The sequence below is a fragment of the Drosophila subpulchrella genome, chromosome 2R (assembly GCF_014743375.2).
Source record: "Drosophila subpulchrella strain 33 F10 #4 breed RU33 chromosome 2R, RU_Dsub_v1.1 Primary Assembly, whole genome shotgun sequence".
Classification (NCBI taxonomy): Eukaryota; Metazoa; Arthropoda; class Insecta; order Diptera; family Drosophilidae; genus Drosophila; species Drosophila subpulchrella.
The window spans coordinates 7,577,313-7,594,243 of record NC_050611.1 but is presented as its reverse complement, the minus strand read 5'-3'; positions in this window follow the sequence as shown (position 1 = coordinate 7,594,243).

The following is a 16,931-nucleotide window of genomic DNA, read 5'->3' as shown; positions in this document are numbered from 1 at the left end:
TGTTGTCTACGCTGTAATTTCCAGGCAGGTCACACAACATTTTTAATGATGCGATTTTTGTTCGCTGTAATTGAATTAGAAATTAAGAGAGAAAGTAGCCCTCACCGATATTGAAGTTGAATGGCAGTTGAAATGGGGACTTGACTCGCATCCAAAACTCGCGTACACCCATGAAGTCTATTTTGCATTTTATCTGCTCACGCTTATCCTGGCCGAAACACACACACATAAGAACATGGCCGTGGCACAAAATGGCGTCGTCGTAATAAATTACGTATACGCAACGCTGCAGGAGATCCAGGAAAGCGCGGATAGCAAACCCAAAACTCGAAACCCAGAAACCCACTCGCAAATGAATGCAGCCTCAGCCACCCGTCAACCAATTGGGAATGGAAATGGCACTGGAAATGGTCATGTGGATGACAATGGTCATGTCAATTGGTTTGGGCCTTCTGGTTGAATTCCCTCGAGGTGGTATACCCGCCAAATTTCGACCAGCGTCAGGCGTTTCATTGTTATTCTAATTCCTGGCCGACTGCAGTTCTCGCCTCGCGGATTGCGTTTAATTGCAAAGGGCTGGTAACTAGGTCGTTTTAGCCACGAAAAATTTCCACTAAGCGAAGCAGATGGAGAGCGGAAATGGACCTGATTGATGGTTAGTCGAATGAATGGCCCACATTAGCAGGCGCTTGTTTACGACGATTCGGGGTATTTGTCTTAGGCCTGCAAACAAATTCGGGAAAATAGAGTCCGTTTTTATTGAATGGTGGCATTGTCACTGAAATAATTTTAAATATTATAGTTTTAATATTATAAATACAATTTGGGCCTAATTATTTTTATTACATTTCGAACTTTATTTTATTTCGAATAACTTATGTGCAATATCATACAGTATTTGTTAGAGTTCAATCAAATATACTTTATTTGCAACATGTATATATTTATTTATATAAACCTAGCTTAAGAAAAACATCTATGATCTAACTAAAGAGGTATGAGCTGTGGTAACTGTGGCCTTTAGCTCATTATCCCAAGCATTAAATGGTTAAATCTATATGATTCACTTTATGGTTCAACCATATCACCTTCTCTTAAAGCCGGAGCCCCCAAATTTTAGTGCATTTGTGGTACTATCTATCCGCTTCCTTGTGTCTCGTACAGTTCGAGGCATTTTTCCAACAAGATAATTCACTTTTGCTCCCAACCCAAAGCTCGTAAAAAACATCCTGCAGGTCCTGGAGCGACAGGCAGGCTCAATTAGCAGCCGTTTGGCTTCCTGAAACGAGGGTTGATTCCGTTGAAAGCTTCCATCTGTAGATCATAAAAACTTTTTCTATATTTATACAATTAACACTGCGCCAAAGTGGGGGAAAAAGGGACGAAATGTTTATCTTAAAGTCTGAATCGCTCCACGCTCTGTGATTAGAAAATTACCAACATACACATTAAAGGCAATTCTTGGCTTTCCTTTTTCTGTTTTTGCCGGCTTCCCTTTCTGTGAGCGCTTTGTTTTTCGGGGCTCTAAACGGAAGTACTTTTCCTTTCACCATCCTCCAATTGCTTTGTCTGCAGCTGGTTTGTTCTTTCTGTTTTTTTTTGGCAGGCCCTGCCTGGGAGTTTAATTCTGATAGATGATGCTGATTGCAGAGAGTGATGCGACGAGGAACCAATAATCAACCGAGGACCGTTTACACAAGCCCTTCCCGGAGGTTAATGGTGCGTCGGTCGTGGAAGTTTTTGGAAGCGGTTGTTGCCAAAAATAAAGCGCGTCCTTTTAGCCCGACGTTGTACATCTCCGCACAAACACACGAACTTTGGGGGTACCAAAAAACTGAAGGAAAATGGTAGTAGAAGCTTTTTCTCGGTGGTAGGATCGGAGGGAGAGGTTATGGGGTCAGGGGACAAGCCACAAGCCGCAGAGTCCTGGCCCTGAGCACTGGTCCTTGCCATGTTTTGTCTCGTTTTTACTTCTTTGTGTTCTCTTGTTGATTTCTTACCCTTTTCGGCATGGGTACTTTGGCTATAAAACAAAAGAGATTTTACAAATAAAGTGCACTTGAAACATTAAATAAAAAGCTTTTATCTACTTCTGAAAAACTAGATAGCATTCCTCTTCATCTAGTACATTATTTTAAGTAATTCCTAGATGCTTTAAAAATCTTTTTGAATCTTGTTTGTAATATTGCGGACTAAAACATCTTCCACTTTTGATTGTAAGTATATTTGCTAGATAATTAAAAAAGATAGTTATTATTAAGCTTAGTGTCGCAAGTGCATGTTAATAAACGAAGGAATATTTTGCTTAACTTGGAACTCCAGTTGTTTCTTAATAACCAGGCTTCGTGTGATTTATCTAAGAGCATTTGATCTTTCACATTTGTTCGTGAAATCTCTATTTTTTCCTGTTCTACCACCCTCTGTCATTTCGTTTTCTTTTGGGCCTGTTATTCATAGCTTATAAAACAATTCCCCTGGCTATTGCGCTCTAATGTTGGCCAAGCTTTCGGTCCGTCCCTGGGACACTCGGCACAAAAAATACCCAGAAATTGGGGAGAATGAAAGCAGTGGTCGTATGACTACTTAAGGTAAATAGATGACACTACCCGGCCTCCCACATGCCAACCCCCCCATCGGCTCACCTTACCGATGCTGATGATGATGATGATGATGTTGCTTATGTTGTAAACATTTTAAGCAAATTGTTTAGGTAAATAGATAAGACGTGACCTTTCCGACACGGGTTCGCAAATGCATTGTCAGTGTCAGCGGAGGGCGGGGCCGGCCGCCAGTCCCCACTTTTAAGGAGGGTTGGCTTACGTCTGGCTAATGTATTACTTAGCGTTATTATGCTCTTTACTTTTTCCCGAACATATCTCCCAAGTATTATTGTCAATTATAAAAAAGAAGACGGCACAATGCTCATACAGGGACTCGACTATTGTTGCGGTCCTGGCCCTTGGGCCTTTGTGCTGCCAACAATGGCATATTCTTTGTCGTCTTTAAGTTGGAAAATATGCAAATAAATAACGATAAAGTAGGTAAAATTGTCTGGCCAACAACCCGAGTGAGGTTTCGATGGGGTTTACTCCATCCCTGTCGTACAACTAGACCCGAGAGGTTTGAGCTCCCCCCTTCAGAAAGCCTTAATGACGGGGGAGGCTCAGCTGGGCATTATATGACCCCAGGGTCAAATGGCAAAAGGCGTGAGAAGGAGCCAAGTAAAAGAACCCGATTACGATATGGCCACTTTGCCATCGAAGTTGGCAGGGTGTGTTGGCTTACGCGGGACCTAAAATCATGCAGCCAAATCGCATTTCAAACACATTTCGGAATTGAATCGTAATACATTTGAAATTCTGTATTATCTCGGCTTGGTAAGCCCACAATTTGGCAGTCCGGGTGGCGAACTTTTAAAGCCCTCGCTGTCCTTGAAAACCACTTAGCCATCGCCTATATAAGTCTTTGGGGCTAAGCTCGATATCGCCAGGCAGCGAATTGTTTTTTTTCTTCTTTTTTTCGGCTCTTTTTGCTATTTATGCCTCTTTGATGCCCCTCCATAGAAGACTTTTTTTCAGCTCAACTTTCTGATTATTTCCATTCAATTTGCCCGTTTTGCGTTTTCGGTCTTTCAACAAGTTGTAGCCTTGACAATATTTCGAGGAAGAGGAAGGGAAATATGAATACAAAACAAACAATTACCGCGGCAACAGGGCAACTGGCAAATCCGACGACTCCCCCGATCTGAAGTGAGAAAAAAATTGAACTTCCCCTCCGTGGGCCTTCAATTTCCCATTTATTCGCTTATTTTTCGAGTTTGCAGCTGCCAAAACAGTCAAGTGTTTCGGTCTTTGTTGGTGGTGTTATTGCTGTTTACCCTCCCTCGGCTAATCGAATTCGATTGCTTCACACTGATAAGAGCAGCTGCCATACCTCAGATCCCAGATCCCCCGATCCCAGAACCCCCGAACCCTGATCCCTGATCCCTTCCAGCACTTGAAGCCTCTGAAAGCCCGGTTGGGATTTTATTGCGTTTCATGTTATTGTGTTAGCCAAAGCATCCGCATCCGTGGCATATGCTTTTAATATATATAACTCTCTCTTTTGTCGCTTACCTGGGATTATGGAAAACAGGGGAAGGTTGGGACTTGGGATAAATATAGCTGTTCAGTTAAGATTACCGGTAAATAATATGGTTTAACTAAATTATTATCCTTTATATTTATAATAAGGTATATAGTAGCTAGACAAAATATATCATCTGGAAACAAATATGATTAAAAAGGGTCTAATAGCGGAGTTTAAGATACTTTTACACACAAGTTCTAATGAAATTAAGAACTAAATATCCCATTTGAATTATCCAAGCCAGATTCTCTAATTATCTTAGGTTGACCTACAAAAAATCGAGAAAAAATTGGTAACTCCCCGTCGTATCCTCCTAAAAAGTGACCCATTGACTGAAATCTTTTGTTATATTACGCGTTTTGTTTGCTCTGCTGATTCCATCGCCGATTTTTATGTGCTCCGCCATTATTATTCTTTACGTTTTTTCGCGCCTCCTGAAAAACCCCTTTATTTGATATCCTTTCGCCTGGCTAGTCCTTTCGTTCATTGGGCTTTTGCTGCGCGTGTCGAACGGAAATGCCTCATTTTTGTTCCAAAAGTGTTTTGCATTTTTGTGACTTTTCCTTGGTTGTTGGTTTTTGTTAGATTTTTGCCTTTTGGTTATTTTTTGTGCGATATGCAAATGCGCTGGCAGTTATTTGTGCAGGGGATTTGTTTTAAGCGCCCCTCGCGCGTGCTTTATGTGTTACTCATATGTATTTGTGTTTTAGTTTAGTTTTGTCATCCTGACATGGGATATGGAATGCGCTGAGCTCCGCTTTTCGGTTTACTTCTGTACAAATTGTTTTGGGTTGGCTTTTCCCGTTGATTTATGCAATGGAAATGCAGAAACACGAGCTTTTTCTGTTATTTTTTAATAAGTTGTAAAATCAACTAAATCTATTTACATTGATGTAGGGAGTTTCTGTGGATGTGTTGGATGGCATATTAAATTACAAAATTAGCAAAACCATCAGTGAAAGCAAATAAAATGTTTTAATTGCATTCAGATTCAGTTGATAAAGTGAATCAGTCGATTTATGAAAATTCGCAGTGGGACTTAAAAATATTAATGATAATATAGAGATGCATATTGTAAGCATTTAAAACAGCTTTTGTTATGTCACCAGCTTAGCAAGGAATCGGTTTCATCAGATTTCCCAACCAAATTGATGGTCTCTGCAGTCAATTGGCCATCAATCAAGTAACCGAAACGAAGCGAACCAAACCCAAGGATTCCAAAGGATTTCAACGAAAGCTCTTAGGGTTCATTGGACTGTTCGGCAGAATTGAAACCTCAGTGAAGGCTTAATGCAGACTCAGCCAGCCAAAGGGAAGCCCCACTGAACCGAGCATCATAAATAAAAGAAATGAAATCATTTCGAGCAATTTGTCTACAATTTTGTGTCACACTTTCTGCGCCATTTCTCACATGCCATAAAAATGCTGCACACACTTACCGAGGCACACAGACAACCAGACATACCACAAGATGGTAAGGGGGCAGGATTGGTAGGTCGCCACCCATTCCGGGATCCCAGGGTTCCAAGTTGGCCACCCGGCAAGGTGTCACGCTGATAAATGGCTCTGCCTTACTTACGCCAACTTCTTCACTTTCCCCCACCTCGAGGCCCTCAGGTGCCCCTGCAAAAAGACCAGCCCGCAGTTCCAAAGCCCCCTGAAAAACACCCAAAAATCCTCCATCTCCTTGGCCATTTTGCGTTTATTTTTCACGAAAAACTTTTCATTTTTCGCCCTTTTGCCGTGTGCCAATTTCAAGAAAGATTTCCTTTAAGTATAATAAAATGCAGTGTCGCTGTCATAAATCTATTCCGCTCGATTGTCACCACGACGGCGACGCGCCACAAAATTGAAATGCATTGACATTGAAAAATTTCATAATAATAAGAAGAAAATTCGCTGGGGTAACGAAAATTCAGCACAAAGCGTTTCAAGTTTTTTTTGCATTTTGCGCAGTGTTAATACGGAAATTAAATATTTTGAATAGCGCGAGCGAAAAAAGGAACAAAACGGGACGGTACCGAAACAATTTCAAAACATTTTAGTTGACAGCGACCCCAGGACAAACACACACACACACTCCAGGCACACACACACGCGGAGACATGCACAAATACATTCATAAAAGCTGGTCATGTTTGCGCAGCGAAGTATGCTACACATACATTCATCCATTTTCCACGGAAAACAACCGAATTTGTGAGTGTTCCTAGAATAGATTTCGCCTAAAATATATCTCTTTAAAATCCCATATTTTAAAAATTTGAACCCTGATAGATGTGTTTATTTTCTAAATTTAATGTTGCTTTAAAATGCAAGAACTATTGCTATTGCTATACATACAATATTGCTATACAACATTTTAAAATGTTGAGCTCCTTAATGGATTCTCTCTCTCACTTATTGTTGCTATTGCTATACAATACAACATTACTATACAATATTTTAAAATGTTGAGCTCCTTAATGGATTCTCTCTCTCTTACTTAAATGTTATAAATAATAAAGTTCTCATGTAATAGATTAAGAATTCTTAGTGTATTTTTAACATTTCTTAATTAAAATCGAGAATTTTTTATTATTCTGCATATACACTGGTCGGCATATGTATTTTGACAAAATAAAAGTTAAGTATACTCATAACTTGAATTTACTTCTTGTAAACTATAGGCATCAATGGAAAGGTAATTTCAATGCCGTTTGAATGATACAATACATTTCTTTACCCATTCAGTACTTATTGAAAAGGACGAATTTGTGTAAATCAACTTTTAAATTTTTTTTAAAAACTTTTTTCCTCGTCTTGAAAACTTAAATTTTTTGATGCAAAAAGTTTCTTCAAACAAAAACAATAGTAACTGCAAAAAGAATTTTTCAAAAATCATTTTGCTTATATTTTTTATGATTTTTTGAAAATGCTTAAAAACAGGCATTTGAGCCATATTTTTGTCTTTTTCATACAAATTTTTTCCGACATTGTCACCTTCAAAAAATCATAAAAAATATAAGAAAAATGATTTTTGAAAAATTCTTTTTGCAGTTACTATTGTTTTTGTTTGAAGAAACTTTTTGCATCAAAAAATTTAAGTTTTCAAGACGAGGAAAAAAGTTTTTAAAAAAAATTTTAAAGTTGATTTACACAAATTCGTCCTTTTCAATAAGTACTGAATGGGTAAAGAAATGTATTGTATCATTCAAACGGCATTGAAATTACCTTTCCATTGATGCCTATAGTTTACAAGAAGTAAATTCAAGTTATGAGTATACTTAACTTTTATTTTGTCAAAATACATATGCCGACCACTGTATGTCCAATACCTTTTGCTGACGATTCGGCATCCGAGAACCGCCTCATCTTAAGCAAAACTTTTTCCTGCATATAGTTTTGTTGCCGGCTGACAAAAGCGTTTTTGCGAGTTGGCTTAAAAATTCTAATAACACAAATATTTGCAGATGAAAGAGGTACTAAAAGGCATTTGGCCGCATGCTCCACTTGTCAACTGTCGAAAGGACAAAAGCAGGGGCCCAATGACCCGTGACCCCGCTCCAACCCAGACCAACCCAGCCCCCAGTTCGTCCATCACTCAGTTGGTTTCTATTCTGCAACGGTGGCACACTTTTTGACATCGTCGGAAAACTCCAAAAAGCAACAACTAGCCGCAGACGAAAGGGACAAGTAATGGTAACATACCGAAACAAAACTGGGAAGAACACAAAAAAATGGGGATTCAGAATACACATTTTTTTCGTAATTTTCGTTGCATGTTTGCTGCGTTTTGCACTTTTGCTGAACATTTTTCATCTGCCGGGGCAAAACTTTTTGACATGTTGCAGTGCAAATTGAATAAGTCCGCACAGACATTGCCGAATAATGGCTAACACACTCGCCCGGTTTGTTTGTTTCTTTATCCCGACGTGGCCCCAGGTTGAAATAATCAAATTTGCTGCCTGCAAATCCATCCAACCACCACCCAGACCTTATCACATCACCTGGCAGTGGGTTTTGATCCCGTCCCGGTTCTTTTGCCTTTTGTAATTTTCCTGTTAACTTTATTGCCGCCCCCGACTTTGTGGGTTCTAGCTAATTTCCCAGCCATTGTGTGCAATTTCGTCAATCATACATATCCGGCCAATGATAAACAGCTTTGCGGCCGGTTCTTAAAAAGGCCATTGAGCGGAGAGCACTTGGAACCGGGTAAGAGCACCCAAAGAGCTTTAAGCGGCTTAAAGGATTCCTGTTACCAGGCCAGCAACTATTTCTAAACATTTTCGGAGCAAAATATGACCTATGGCTTATGATTTTGGGTTATAACAATCAAATTCGTAGGCGTTTTCCCCTTTCATCAATTTCTATTTTTCGCAAATTTTCATTTCAGCCAACTCGGCATTCAATCTTTGGCCAAGTTAGGAGACACCCGCAAATTCAATTCATCGCCACACAAAGTGCATGCATAGAAGGCCCAACGTTCGGCAATAAAAACGAGGTAAGTGCTTTTCCCCCTACAATTCCCTTCCCTTTTTTTATTTTCTTGGCCAAAGCTGGCCCAAATGCCCCCCCGGCCGTTATCCAATTTCTGTTTTGGCCATTGCTAGGCCGGCTCACTTTGTCTTGGCGTTTTCGACACGATTTTTCTTCATTTTCCGAAATCAATCAAATGCAGGCATCCGTTCGGTTGCCATTTTCCCCCTTAGTTTTTCGGAACCCCTGCATATCGAGGGGAGTCCTGTCAGCGGCGACACCCGATCCTTGGACCTCCTGTATGCCATTCCGCCTGCTTGTTGGACATTCATCAAGCCATTTCATCTATTGACTGATTGATAATATTTTTGATAAATGATTGGCGGCCATGTCCCCTCGTTGTTCCAGTTTTCTGGCTCCTCCAGCTTCCGGTCGGTTATTTACGGCGTGCAAAGCGGCAGCAGCCGAGGATTTATAGGTGAGAGCGAGCAGACGCCGCCTGCAATATGCAAATTGATGGATCTCCTTCGGCCGGGTCACGTCCATATGCCCCGTGGCTCTGAACGAACCAAAAAGCCCCAGCTTAAGCTGGTTGCCTGATTGAGCTGAGCTGCTGCTGGAGTCTGGCGATGTCCAAGTTGGACATGGTCCACCTCCGTGCACCACATGCTCCTCTGCCTAACATCATTTTTCATAACGAGCCGGGCTAATAAAAATTAATTGATACATCAGCAGCAACACCATAGTCGTCGCAGGGACCGATTAGAATCAGTTCCAGGAGGGCGCACACACAAAGGTGTTAATGCCGCTGCTGCCGGTGTTATTATTGCTGTTTTGCTGGCCGTTCGGCACGCGCCAATGTTTACACGGCTGATGGCACAGGCGACAGAGAACCGCCCGACCATATGCGACCTGGCCCAGAGCAGGAATCAAAACAATCAGCCAGCCAGCCAGTGTGAGGAGCCATCCGATACGATACGCCCACACTCGGACACGTTGCCACAATAAGCCGCACAGGTGAGCTGGGTGGAGAGGGTGGAGAAGGTGGACCAGGTGTGCCAGGTGTACCAGGGGGCTTTGTAGAAGGGCACTGCAGCTTGGACCTCGTCTCTCCATTCGCCCAAAGGCAACTAAATTCTTTCGTGCAGAACTCGGCGGTGTCTCTGCTAAGCGGGTTGTACACACAAAAGTCGCTCAAGGTACGTGGGTGAACTCAGGCACTTCGATTCAGTAACAAAACAAGACTGAAGGAGTCTTGAATGGCAAAAGGGTTTCACAGGAACTCCTATTATATATTATAGTATATATGAAATACTAAAACTAAAACAAACAACTTAATAACTGGTAAGAACTATTGAATACCTAACGTGTTATTTTAAATAATATTTAATAGCTGGAGCTTAATTTTTGATAATCTAGTTTTAAATCTTAATCTCAAAATCATGTAAATAATATGATACTATGCCAAAAAAATTTGAGTTAATGTAAAATAGATTATTTTGAAATTTTTACGACTTGTGACACTTGCATAATTTTTGGCTAGCTGTATACATATTTTTAAAGGTTTTAGCAACCCAAACATGATTTAGTATATAAAATCATAAAACGTTGTTAAGATGTACGCCTTTATAATCTAGTTTAAAGTAAACGCAAACCGAAAATTGGAAATCCCAAGAGTGAGTGCAGTGTGTTAAAATGCTGAAATCGTTTTGTTATAGAAATACTCGCCACCATAACCTCGAGTTCACTATAAATCATTCATTAAATTCATTTAGTTAGTCAAAAATCAAACAGGCTTTAAGAACTTATATAAAAACAAATTTATTTTTTAACAATTAAACCATTTACTAAGCTTAGACAAAATATCAATGATTAACTACAAATCTTATAAAAGTTCTTAGTATTAATATTAGTTTATCGTACGCTTCTTTATGTTTTTATGAATATTTCATTTGTCGCTGAATACATTTTTTTTTAATTTCTGTGAAATAGAGTATTTAAACATCGGTTATTTGCGCCCCAGCCCCGTCACTGCCACTTAATGTTGCAGTGGCTTTTGCCGTTGCGGCCCTCCAACTTGGATGAGTTAAGCGCCGCGTGACTTATTTGATTGTTGAACAACATAATCTGTTGCTGCCTGCCTTCTTTATCTTAGGACCCATCCGACTGGCCAATTGATTTTCGGCTCGGTGTGGCCAAGAAGTGAGCAAACAGTAGATAGCCATCGATGGACGGGCAGGTGTAAGTGCCTTTTGACCGGAGGAAAAGTGAGGGAGTAAGAAGGTGACTCCCACCGAAAGTCAGGAGCAATTCAAACAATTTGCAATAAGGCGCCGTTGTCTCTCGAGGCGCAGGGAAAGTGGAAATGGATCGAGTGGGGGACAAGTCAGTTTGCCGGGCTGCTCGCACCCAGTTTCTGGCTGGTAATGAAAGTGCAGCGTTGTGGAAAATCGCACCGAAGACACCGGGTAACCAAGTCGAAAGTGGAAAGTAAAAATTGAAAAGTAACGGACTGCTGGGTTTCTAGGGGGGGCCAGCCGAGCAGCAGGAATATTGCGAAAGGTATGAAAATTGTTCTCTCAAAATTCATGCATGAATTCAAAATGGACCGATGTGATGGGGAAATGGGAGTAGGGCTGAAGCGGGAAAATGGAATTCCTTTTTTTTGGGTTTTTTGGTAGGGAGTCGCCAGAAGTGGTTTTCATTTTCCGGCTTTTTTCCTTCTCCCTTTCGGGCAGCCAAGCCCTTCGATGGCGAGCACTTTCCGGCAGTCAATATTGCGGGGCGGACAATGCCAGTTTAGGTGTTATTGTGTCAATGTCTCGATGGCCTCCCCCCACTTTTTTCACCCAAACCCCAGGCCCTCGAAAGTGGTTTTTGCTGTTGCTGCTGCAAACAGAATTGGTAGTTCATACATTTCACAGCAATTTCCATTTGGCCATATTGTCAGGCTGTGTGATGTTGCACTTTTTCAGGGCTTCTTCCATGTCGCTCTCATTTATTGCCGTTTTTTTTTTTGCGAAATGACAACCGTCCAGCAAATCAAAGCTAATTTCATGTAATCAGGCACATTTGTCGCATGTCGTCCGTTGTCAACATTTCGTAGCGTTTCCGGCGATGCATGCAAAAAAATTGGCTCATAAAATGCAAAAGAAATCTGGAAGTAGTAGTATTGAATAGGGCCCGAAGCGTGTGTTAGGTCTTGGCCATGGTTGGAACCAAATGTTACTGGGTGCAATCAGCCTTCCTTGCATGCAGCATGTGCCAACGTCTGGCGAAGCTGTTCATTCGATTTTATGGTTACGATTGCAATCTGGGATATGGGGTCTTAATTATTCGGACTTTGAGGCCTTAAACGAAATAGGAAATCGAGAATTACCGCTTGAGTGATTGGCTTTAATTTATCTCCATCATAACTTATTTTTTATTAGAAAAAGGTTCGGAATGATGAGATAAATCAATTTTTATTTGAAATTCTCCTTCTTTTGGGTTAAACCATTTTGATGTATTTCGATTTTGCATTTTTAAATAATAGTATGTATTATAAATTCAATCATTTAAAATTCTAAGCATTTTATTTGTTCTAGCTAGTAACATTTTTCATAACATATTTTTTTGTGTATACAAAATATATGAAATATATATATATAAATATATAAAATAATTGTTAATGGAAAGACCGTTGCTAATCATTTTAATAGTTATCCGGTTTCTGTTTTGATTTTTCTGCAAATAAATAAGGAGTGTGCACAGACGTAGCAATAAACTTTAAAAACCTCTGAGGCAAGAAATCGTATGTGCGCCTCACTTGCCACATTAAAAAGCCACAATGTTGATCAGATTTTGTTGTTGTTTTCGAGCTGGTTCTCCCTTTTCTTGGTGCGGCCAATAGCAACTTCCTTTAGGCAAATTAAAGCACGCCCCCCGCCGCCCCTTTTGGCCAACTCCTGGCAATTGCCCGCAATCAACAGACCAGCTTGCTCTAAAAATAAATCTGGGGAAGGAAGGTAAGCTCGCCAAGTCGAAGTTATTTTGCCCTTTTAGATTACAAAAATATTATTAACTTCTGATACTTAACACCCAACTTATTTTGCAAGAGAAACCAGAAAACATTTTGTTATTAAAACTCAACCGTTAATAGTTAAAGCCTCCGAAACTTTCTTTTAAATTAAGAATACCTTCTGAAAGTGTATAAGATGGAGAACCACTGCCAAGACGGAGTAAACTAGTTCCATACGAAGTTAATCAATGGGGAAAGTCCGCTGAGGGGCGTTTGGGGGAGGGGTGTTCGGGGTGGTTCGGGCCTACCGGATGCTGGTAATAATATTTAGATTTTTAGCCCTTGATGCAAAACTTTATGCTTGTTTAGATAACATTATCGCCTCGTCTGGAAAACTTGTTTTCCTGCGAAACGGCTAGATTTGCTCCTTCATTCTGCCTGCTACCCATAAACTTGGCTAATTTACGATTGCATTGTGCGCATTGGACTCGCTCATATAATTAGAGAAATTAATTTGTGTGCTTTGCCACGCTGCAGGAACAACAATCGGGAGCTGAAGGGAAAAGGAATGGGTAACGAGCGTAAAGTTTTTAATTTTCATGAGGCAGATAATGCCCATTAAAATATGCCGGAAAAGGGCAAACGTGATAAGGAGGCGGTGGCTGGGCCAACACCTGCCGCAGATCCTTCTTCCAGGACCCACCACGGCGGGGTCCCTTTGGCAGCTCTGCCTTCTCAGCCGCAAACTAAGTGCATTAAAAATGGCAAAGGGAAAATAATGCACAGAGCCATGGCTCGCAGGAATAAAAAAGGCGCGCAAAAAGAGGGAATGATTTTTTTATTATGCAATGCAACAAACAGAAAAGTCCTCCTTTGGGGCCAGTTGTCCAGACGTACGTCCAGCAACCAACGATGCTTGACGACGACCTGACCTTTTGAACCGAAGCGCAGCAAACCCAAACCCAAACCCAAGCCGGAGCTCTGGGATCCGTAGTCCTGAGTTCTCGGAGTCAACGAACGCTACAGAAATAAGCGGCAAAAACTTACCACGCCGCTGGCTATGGCCATTATGCATTATTATTATCCTGCTGCTGCCTTTGCCACTGCTACTGATTCGGATTCAGATTCGGATTGTGATTCCGTTTCAGATCCTGCTTATGTATATATATACTATATATACATTTATGCCCGCCATCGTTCGTGCTGAAAATTACTGCTCGAAATCAATTTCATGCGATTGAAGCACTTAATTTTTACCAATTCATTAATTGATTTCGTTGGCCCGCGTTCGTTGCTCCCGCGATGTTGGGTGTTTTTGTACATTTTGTTGCTGTTTCCTGGCTACGCCTTCGGTCAGCCCATCCCCATACCATCCAATACCATCCCACTTTTCCCCTTTGAGTCCTGCTCATTGAGAACTGGCCGGGCAAATTATTGCAAAAAGGCCAACGGGAAATACAAATAACCTATTTTCGTTGGGTTTTCTTGGGGACTTTTAGTTGCTCTTTCCATTGAGTTTCAAAGTACTCATTATAATAATTCTTATTAAACGCCAATAGTACTCCTTCTTTAGAAAACCATCTTTTATATTTTTAATAATCATAGTTTCATTTTGCAAAGATTTATTTCTGTAAAAGAAAGAATACACCCCTACCCTCAAGTAAAGGAAATCAATACTAACAAGGTATCCTTACCAATGGCAACCATTAAAAAAAATCATTTTTATATCGCTTCTGTTGACGCGTTTAAATGCGTGGTCAACGGCAGGAAAGAGCCAACTTTCCGGTTCACTGAACAGCGCTTGACCAATTTAAGGGCTTTAAGAAACTTTTGCAAAAGCATTAAAATTTTAAAAATAAATGCACTGGCATGTGAGCCAAAGCTTGGGAAATTATTGCAATAGTTTGATATATATTGAACTGTAGACATTAAAATTTCTGAACGAACAAGCGGCTCTTTTTTTAATTAATCCACAATTGGTTGTTGTGCTGTCTGTTCCTGGCCAAAGGAAAATATCGTGGATGTGGGCGTTTGATGCATTTTTATTGCAGGAATCCTACTATGCGATTGCTTGCCAAGCCACAAACAACATTTGCGCAAATATTTATTTACATATTTGCAAAACAGAAAAACTGCAACAAAAAGCCACCGATAGAGGTAAAAAGGATTCACTGCGCTTGTTTTATTTAATTTCGTTAATTATTAAATCGCTCTGAACATTTCTGCCTTTCGGGGCTTTAAAATGGGAATTGCTATTTATATTTGAGTTCAAATAATTAATCATTAATGTCCGAATTGATTACATTAATGTGCATTTAAATGTCCGCCGCTCTACCGAAAATTATGTGCATATAAATACGTGAATGCGTTTATTTGCTCATTTCCTTGCTAATGTAATCCCGGATAATTGACAATAGAGCGAGCAATTAATTATTAAGACTTTGGCATTGGCTCTTATTGTTTAATAATTTAATTTGATCCAAAATATTTAAATGACATCCAATTGCGCATTTGCACAGCGGCCCAAAAAGTATTATTTCATTGAACAAGTATTAAAGCAAATCGGCTTTGCTTATTAGCGGATGTCAAAACGTAAAATGCCTGTTAGCATTGTACAAATACAACTAACAAGCTTACATTTCATCTATGACAGCCTGGCGGACACATTTAATGTATTAGCCATAATTAATTAATCACCAATCACTTAGCAAAATAATTAATGCTGGAGAGGCTCCTGTTGCTGTCGCAGCGATTGCCGCTGGCTGTGCTTTGAATTAGCTTAATTGATGTTGTTAAATTTTTAAATTAAATTAAAAACCATATTAATTAAACCCATCGTTTATTATTTCCAGGCCGTTGAAGTGCACTCCATTTTAATGCGTATTATTATTATCATTGTTATCTTTTTGCCTTTTTTCTCTGCTGTTCCCGTACTCTTTTCATTGTCGTATTTAAGTTTTAATTAAATTATTTCATATTGATTTAATGTATTTGGATTAATGTGATTTTTGCAACCTGCATTTCAGCAAGATTGGCTTCCAACAAAAAGTATTGGTTAAATGCCAGTACTTTAATCAATTAAATCGTTTTTGTATTGCACACTTTGGGTCTAAAAAACACATTACATTACCTTTTAAAGGCCTTAATTCACACACCGCCTGTTGAAGAGGTGGTCCATCGCAATGGTGTCCGCAATCGCTGCCTGATTTTTTAATGAAACGCTGAAGTATAATTTATGAATTTTAATGAGTTGCCAAATGATGCCGAAGCGTTGATTTTCCATAATTATTAACGCAAGCGCCGCGGCATCAGCATCAGCTGCACGAGTGCAGACTGGTCTTGGCATGAGTCTGAGGTCCGAGTCTGGACCTGGTCATCAACCGGTCAGCGTATGCAAAAATACCGGCGAAAATCAAGGGAAATGGCCAAGAGAGAGGCTGGTGGTCTGTCTGTTCGAAGTTCTACACTTACAAACGTGGATTCACTGCATTTTTAAGCTTCACAGTGTATACCACTTTACATTTTCATTTTAAGAATATCTTTATTCTGATAAACAAGGAGAAGGAGAACGAGTCTCATTTACATTTTCCCTATTTATTTACTTAGCGACCTTTTGCCATCTCATAAAAACAACCTGCGAAGTAAAAATAAATTGAAAATTAATACTTACATCATTACAATAATAAAATGTGAGACGTAAATTTGTTAAACTTTTTTAAGTTAGGTGAAATTTTATAAATATTTTAAGAGTATTCCACTGCAGAATTTCCTACAATTTATGTTTTCTTTAGCTGCTAAAGCTTTTTATAAAATATTCATAGGTGCAGGTTGGTTTATTACCCATTTATCCCTACCTTAAATTGTTTGTCTTACTTATTATGCCTTTATCGATGTTTGGGTTTTTTAATTAAGAGATTATCACAATCTCTGTAATTAAACACACACCCAACGGTCCCCTTAAAGTTTTTTAAAATATCTTTCACATTTTGCGAAAGGAATTCAATTGAAATGCCCACCGAACGGCAACTGTGGGGGAAAGATCATTAATACAAATTAACACATAATTCACGCACACGGTCAATAATGCGTGCGCACAAAGCCATGGCTAATATGCGAATGCTGCCGGTAATACCTAATTAAAGCCAATAACAATAATAATAATAACAAAATGGTGTGGTCACGGGACAAAGGCAAGATACGGGATATGTTGCATAATGAAATTAACTAAAATATGCCATGGCGTTTGCTTAATTAAAACGGATTCAAAACCAAGGGACGCGGCTGTTTAACACTGCCGGCTTAAGCGTGTGAATGACAACAGACCACATACTCTGTATAGAGCCTA